Consider the following 7,605-nt stretch of genomic DNA (forward strand, 5'->3'; position numbering starts at 1 on the left):
AAAATATAACTTATTTATGATGTTAAAATAATACTTTTGATGAGACTCGAAAATTATTTTGATTAGTAACAATGAAGTAGCAAATATTCAAACGAAAAAGAAAACAAAATCCCAGCTTAGTTATGCTGTTTTAATTAGTTCTATGAAAAAAACAATACTAAGAATATTGGCTGGTATAAAAAGTGGAAGAAAGGTGTGACTTAGGAATATATAATTCTATTGTTCCTTATACTTGTGACATGCGCACATCGTGCACATTTCATTTCAAAAAGGTATAAATAGTTCACTTACATTACGCAAAGGGATTGTGGTAAACATTAAATAACTAAGTCATTTGAGCAAAAATCACAAAATATCCTTAATAATATTATTACAGACATAAGAGCAAGCTCAAGTGCTTAGAAACAAAGCCATTATTGAACAACCAGTGAGGTTAGCTCCGCGAGATTCTCAATCAATATCGTTTGTAGTTTCGAAATGTAACAATAAGGCGTTGCTAGGGACCTCTTTAGGTTGGCGATGTCTTATTATTATCGATGATAGCTACAGAAGAAGAGATTACTAAGTTTCCTCGCGCCAGGATCTCATTTTGTACCATTTTGTTTAGTTGTAATGCTATTTGGAACTATTAACAATAAAAGTTTTGGAATAAGTTAGATTATGTTAGGAATTATTCCGAATTTTGCGGTTAGTTCTAATTCGTAATATGTCCTTGCATTTCATAATTCGACGCATAAAATTCTAAGAATCAATCATTCACGTCGTATGCAATAGTACAGTAATAAATTAAATTCTAAAATTCTATGAATATCTGTGTTAGCGGATTACATGCTATGGACATTTAATCTAAAATATTCAAATATTTACAAATCATCAACTCTACAATAATGGGATAATCTACAATACGGACAATAATGGGAGTGCAACTTGGTAATATAATGTATTTATTTTTAAAAGCTGCTAGTAGTATGTATTCGATAAATAAAACAAGTTAAATATCTATTCATTTTGCAGAGAAAATAACAAGTAATATATTGCACAACCCACGCAGCATAAAAGATATGAATATAATCTGGCCAAACAACGAGGCCTGGCATGGCGCCCTAAGCCGCGCCAAGAGAACGCAAACATTGTACAAAAAGCGAACATTCTCAGACTTTAATCTCACTGCACAATAGAAATTACATTGGAATTCAACAGAGTCGTTAATTAAATAAGGACAAACAGGTGCACGGGAAGTGCATCGCCCCAGAGACACGATAGACGGTAGCGTTAGGGTAGGACGTGGTTCTGCGACAGCACAGGGCTTTGGATGCAAATGGGTGCCTTTGGTCTGCAGTACGTATTACCTGTTTAAACTCAGATTTGCTAGAATATGGACAGGCTGAAACAAACGGAAGTGAATGTGTCGTCTAGTTCTCCTGTTTAGCTTCTGCCCGTGAGCTTTTTATTTGTCGCAATATTGCACATTAAAATTAATAAACCACAAGATGGATACTCTCTCATGTTAAATATCATAAAAATCTCATAAAAATCTCATGTTAATAGTGTTTTGTTAGAGTTTAGATGTTGTTTTTATTCTTGTAAATAAGTAAAAATAAATAATAACACATGGAAGCCTTAAAAGGGGGCATGCTGTGGAAATTTCGCCCAGGTCACAGCTAGTCCCAAATCCGGTACATACAATAGATGCACTCCTGTCACGGTGTGGGACAAGGACATCGGTAGCAAGACTACACCCCCTGAAGTGGTGTTTAAGTATTCTTTTGTCAACAAACTTAAGCTGTTTACTACAAAGATAGACGGGGCTTCATTTGTTGTTGAATTACGGTCTTAAATACTTATGCTTTGTTTGTGCAAGAACGACAAGTTGCATGAACACTGTGCAGAGGTTTTGTATTGGAAACCGAAGTTTTACCTATCGAGAGTTTGATCTGATACAACTTGTTAGGTACAACAAGTTGATTAAGAACACTTTGACCTGTTAAGTTGACTTTGCAAAGGTAGTGTTTACTTACAATATTTACTTTTTATCTCATTGTTATTTAATACATTTTTGTAAATGTAAAAGACAAGAAGACAAGAAACAAGAAAATGTTAAACGTTATAACTAATACAACAGAGGTTTGTTTTATTGCACTGCAATATTTTAATATCTAGTTAGCTAGTTAAAAAATATTATATATATTTGATAAAATGGTATTACATTAAAAATATAGGTTGGGCTGATTTCATTGAAATTTGATACAAAAAAAAATACAAACACTGTTTTACAAAAAAATATTTAAATAAAATACTACAGGTTCAATATTTTTATTTGTTTTAAATGATTAATTAATTAATTAAATCCGAAGCTGATGAAACGTCATCCATAAAAGAAAATAACAATTAATTACCTCTTTGTTTAATACAATCCAGTAATTCAAAATTTATTACCTATTACCAAAATATTTATAAAATAAATAAAATTAACAGTATTGTGTGAAAATAAACACACTTTCGCATGAATTGTGCCCGCGGGCAGAGCGTTGGGTATCAGCTAGTTTAAGAGAAGGGACTAAGCTAAAAATCAAACCATAAAAACAATAAAACCATAAAGTATATGATCACATGTTTCTTAATAATTAATTTAAATTAATGTATTTAATGTGTAGTCCTTTGTCTCAAGCGTCGAAGGTAACCAAGTGAGGGACTGACAGATTCTAAACCGTGTAATATGCTAATGCACGCCAACAGAGGGCGGTCTCGAGACACAGGTACGACTCTTGTTTGTGGTTTATACCCGGGTATTATGTCCCATTGAGAGAGACAGGTGTTTTTGTCGCAAAATTATGTAGATGCCGTGCAGAATATTTATCTTTATTTGTTTAAAACCATAATAAATAACGGGATTAGTATAAGAACCCATTAATTTTGTTGAGCTCCCTACTAAATTATATTTATTCTCAGGGGCATGTACTGTTATGAAGTATTGATTTGATCCCTCTATACGTGTTGGTACGCTCTACTTACGCTCTTATTTACTACTAGCTGATGCCCGCGACTTTGTTCGCGTGGCTGAAAATTTTTAGTAAGGAGTAAAATTATTAGAGAAATTTAATTGTACAGACAACTGTAACGATACCTATACATACAAAAGATGCTTATCTGACTGAAAAACTATATTTCCTATAGTTTTGCTGAACTATTAAGACTCTTCTTCGAGTGTTCCAGATCTTAGATTTTTATATCTCAACAGAAAATGCTCATCAGATTGAACAACTTTTGTTAAGGCGTAATTTATATATTTCCTATAGTATAACACCATCATTGTTCTCCATCAGGTGTTCCAGTTTTTAAAATCATTTATACCCTATATGTTGCCCAGGCTTAATAGTTATATAATAAAAAAGTTTCATTCAAATCTGTCCGGTAGTTCCGAAGATTAGCGTTTACAAACAGGCAGACATACAGACAGAATTTTATTATTCTAATTCTTAATATGTTACTCTGGCTCCATTGCCTAATTTAATTTTCATGTAAATTTATTCATTTATTCAGTTAATTTTCAAAAGAGCAAGAAAGTACTTGCATTATCACTAAATATAACAGACGTAGTAGGTATGCTCTGTTCGACTTCCTTCCAATTTTATAAGTATTTGAAGGACGATGTGTGAGAAAACCCTGTCTGAAATGAGATCTGATATTCGGTAAGAGGGTATGTATATTTAGCTACTTTACTTTATAACCGGTGACTGCGACTCGTGCGGGGAACGCAAATTGAAATATTATGTTCTCACTGCTCCCGCTAAATTTATTTGCTTCATTGCAAATAATGCAATCAAATTTCACCTTAATTCGGTTAAGTTTCATCCAATTAAGCCTCAATTATCGGTATTGTCATTATTTTTAATAAATCACGATTTAAAAGTACATAGAGCACGGGCAAAAGTGGAGATCATGCGAAGTGGAGACGAAAAAGAAAAGTGTACCCTGGGCTTCGGCAGGTAACGACTGAGGAAGAAACCGGGAAAACGCTCAGATGAAAGAGAGAGAGCCTGCACTGCACAAACGATTTTCCCCGGCGAGTAAACCATTCTGATGGGCGAGTGAATTCATTTTTTCATCAGTTTTAATGTGCAGTAAATAAAACTAGTTCTTATTGTCAACTTCCTAAGTAGGTATTAAAATTCTTGAATTTCATAAACAATCAATGTTTTTAATACCTGCGTGTGTTTTCCGCCAAGTGGTTCTCCAAATTAATCTCTCCAAATTATCTTGCGGATGAAGTAGTCAGAAATACAATTCATTTTAATATTTCATGTTGAATATACCCAAATCAATTTGAAAAGGTGATGTCAACATTGTACAAATTGAAATTTTCAAACCACTTTAATCAATTTTGTTAATATGAAAGCCTGAAAACGAATACATACTGAATGCAATTGGATTTGATTACCTTGAATGAACATGAATTGAGGAGAGGAAGTTAATTATAATACGCGGCTCATACAGTTCTGGTTTAGCCTTTACATCAAGCCAGTGAATTTTGGTATATATTTTATTTACCGATTTTGTTCGATTTCAATTACATACTCTAACTTATACCTAAGTTAAAACATAGAATTTGATTATTTCAGAGCAGGTGCTGTATACAATACAATCAACCTTTGTTGTTATGTCTAAATGCGAAAGTTTGGATGGAAGTATGAAGTTACTAATCGCGCCTCAACCACTAAATCGATTTATAATATTTATTATCATTCTCCAGAAAAACATTTGAAACCTGGTTTTTATATTTTTTCCTACATCCTTGTGCCATGATCTGAGAAGAAACCACATTGGCAGAAATTGTGTCAGAGCTATAGCATTGTGTTATATGTGACAAAGTCAAAGTAATACCAAGGTAACTGGAAGTAAAGCTGTAGGTTATATAAATACTTTACCATGGATATGAAGTGTCCTCCGGGCCTCATGACTCCGCAGAGAAATGCTAATTGTATGTTTCGATTGTAAGGAATTTTCTTCATAATAGCGGCGCAGTGAATTGACTGCTCCGGTTATTTTTAACCCACTTTCAACCTCTTCAAAAGACCGCACTTGGGAAATGAGTGCTAAATCTACGGCGTACATTCAAGAATCTGTTTGTATTTATTGGCGCAAGCTGGTTATTTGTAAATGTTCAAATAAAAGTGCTATGAAAATGGTACCCTGAGAGAGCGGATGTCCAGCACCCTTAAGCCTGAAAACGACGGTTGCAAAAAGCTCACTTTTGTAATAGCATAATCACCAGTGATCCAGACACTCCCTATCATGTTTACTTCACAAAAATAATGTAAGTACTTATTTCTTTTCATTTTCGAAGTGTAAAGGTGAATGTCTTGGATTTGGTCGGATTATAGCGGGGCGTTATCTTACTCTCGCACCTTGATTTCCTTAACGTCTTTTACTTCTACCTCGAGTTATTTTCTAATATATTAATGTCAAAATAAAACGACACACATTGAACAGTATCAACCATTTTTATTAATTTACATTTAGGATTCAAGCATGGAATTAGTAGGTAATGGGTTCAAGATTCACATAGATATTTCACAAATTAAAATTTGGAAAACTCACAGACAGAATAAATCGACATATGATTCATTCATCATCTGTTTATTGAAAACTAGCTTTTCTCCGTGGCTACGCCCGCGTAACTTTCCCACGGGAACAGATATTATTCTAGAATGAAAGAAACCTATGTCTTTTTCTATAATTCAGTGTGCAACATTTCAAGAAGATTGGTTGAGTGGATAGAGTATGAAGAGGTAAAAAACAAACTTACTTTCGCATTTATAACATTAGCATTAGCAACGTAATTAAAAATTATATACGCTGCATTATAATCTCGTACTATACACATGTAGTTCTTTGCCTAACTTCAGTTTGGTACAACGAGGGTTGATTTTACACATGACTGACTAAAGCCAAAAAGTAATCTACCCTTCGACCCTCCAAAAAACTACGTCGCTCCATTTTTACATTAAAGAAAGACAAATAAATTTTCACGCTTTCTCATTTATATCATATGGATTTGCATAATTCTCTGTATTTCCTCCAGCACATTGGGTCGAGAAAGCCCAGTGACGCAGGTAATTACGAAGCAAATAAATTATTCGTGTCTCATCGAGCTATTCAACGCACTCGCTGATCCTCAAACCTATAAGTAAGGGGGGTACCAGAGTGGATGTTCCAATGCCAATATAGTTGATGCAATTGTCACAGGCTCCGTGGGGTTAGCACAAGTTTTTGCGAGCAAAATTAACGTTATTGATACGATTTACGTTCTTGGAAAATCTCGTCCTAACATCATTTTTTTATTTTAAGCTAACGTATAATGCGTCATATGAAATTTTTATCTATGCGAAGTGGCCAAGAAAAAGAAGAAAACGGAACTATACTTATAAAATCTAATACTACTTTTACATGGAGATTCACAGTGTCGATATATTTTTACATAAGTATATTCACATATCATTAAAAAGTAAGAATAATGAATAGATAAGTACAAATTTAGTATGTTTTTTACTGTAAGAATATTTTTTCATGCTTAACCTAAATTCCGCTTGTCTGTATTTACCTTAAGATCCCTGAACATAATAGCCTTGGAAATAATAGATACTTGTGCCGAAGCTTATAAACGCTTACAACTAAGCGGGATGCTTTCAGCGAATCGTTCAATATTCATCAAGTAACGCCAATGTATTCCGCCTTAATAAAGTTAATGATTATTCTATCGCAAGGGTTCCTGCGAGAAATTTTTATTGGGTAAGGACTCGATTGATTTAATCGGAGATTAATATTTTTATGGTTTATTTATTTACTTTAAATATATGTCGTACTAAGACAGAATTTTATGATAATAGCATGATCTAACGATCAACTTTTGGATCACTATCTCTCTCATATGAACGTTTACCGCCGGTAAAGTACCGGTGCAAAGTTTAAAACCACCTACTTTTTCTTCTCCACTTCTTCTTCTTAGCGTGTCGACTCGGTTTAGCGGTGTCTCGTCGACATCCTTATATTGCTAGACTATTGGCATACATTGTATTCACTATTTCGAAAATAACAAATACTTACTTAAGCCTACTCAAATGAATCTGCGTATAGATAAACCATACTGCAATAAGTTGACAATACAGATGGGTTGACTAAGGTTTCATAACAAAGTTACCCATGACAATCTCCTTTCTCCTCCCTTTGAAAAATATATAATAAATAAAATTTACACAATGTCGCGTCATTTGTTATAAGCACATCAAAGTTCATAAAATTTTATTCGGTTTATTGCTACTATGTATCAATAACGTTCTGGTTAAAGACCAAATGTATTAAGCAATTTTTCTCTGATGGTTAACATAATCTCCTAAGTATTCGAAGATAAGTCAGTATATGACTAAGAAAGATTATTAAAGAGCTAAGTAGGTAAGCAGGTTATAACTTTAATTATAATGAAAATGATTCAAAGATTCACCGCTTTTTAGCAAAAATCTTGTCACAAATATGACTCGGGTAGGTTCTTTCGTTACAAAGTTTTTGTAATAGGTTATACTTGGAAACTTTTAATGAGCGAGCTTCATT

At 33.5% G+C, this 7,605-nt stretch overlaps 1 long non-coding RNA gene across 1 annotated transcript; it reads left to right on the plus strand.

Moving 5' to 3' along the window:
• The first annotated feature begins 4,424 nt into the window (after positions 1-4,424).
• Positions 4,425-6,503, plus strand: LOC128670694 (uncharacterized). The gene is made up of 3 exons (XR_008404783.1): positions 4,425-4,531; positions 4,620-5,314; positions 6,349-6,503. It is a non-coding gene; the product is annotated as an uncharacterized LOC128670694 (long non-coding RNA).
• Positions 6,504-7,605: the final 1,102 nt, after the last annotated feature.

This window comes from Plodia interpunctella, chromosome 6 (assembly GCF_027563975.2).
Source record: "Plodia interpunctella isolate USDA-ARS_2022_Savannah chromosome 6, ilPloInte3.2, whole genome shotgun sequence".
Taxonomy (NCBI): Eukaryota; Metazoa; Arthropoda; class Insecta; order Lepidoptera; family Pyralidae; genus Plodia; species Plodia interpunctella.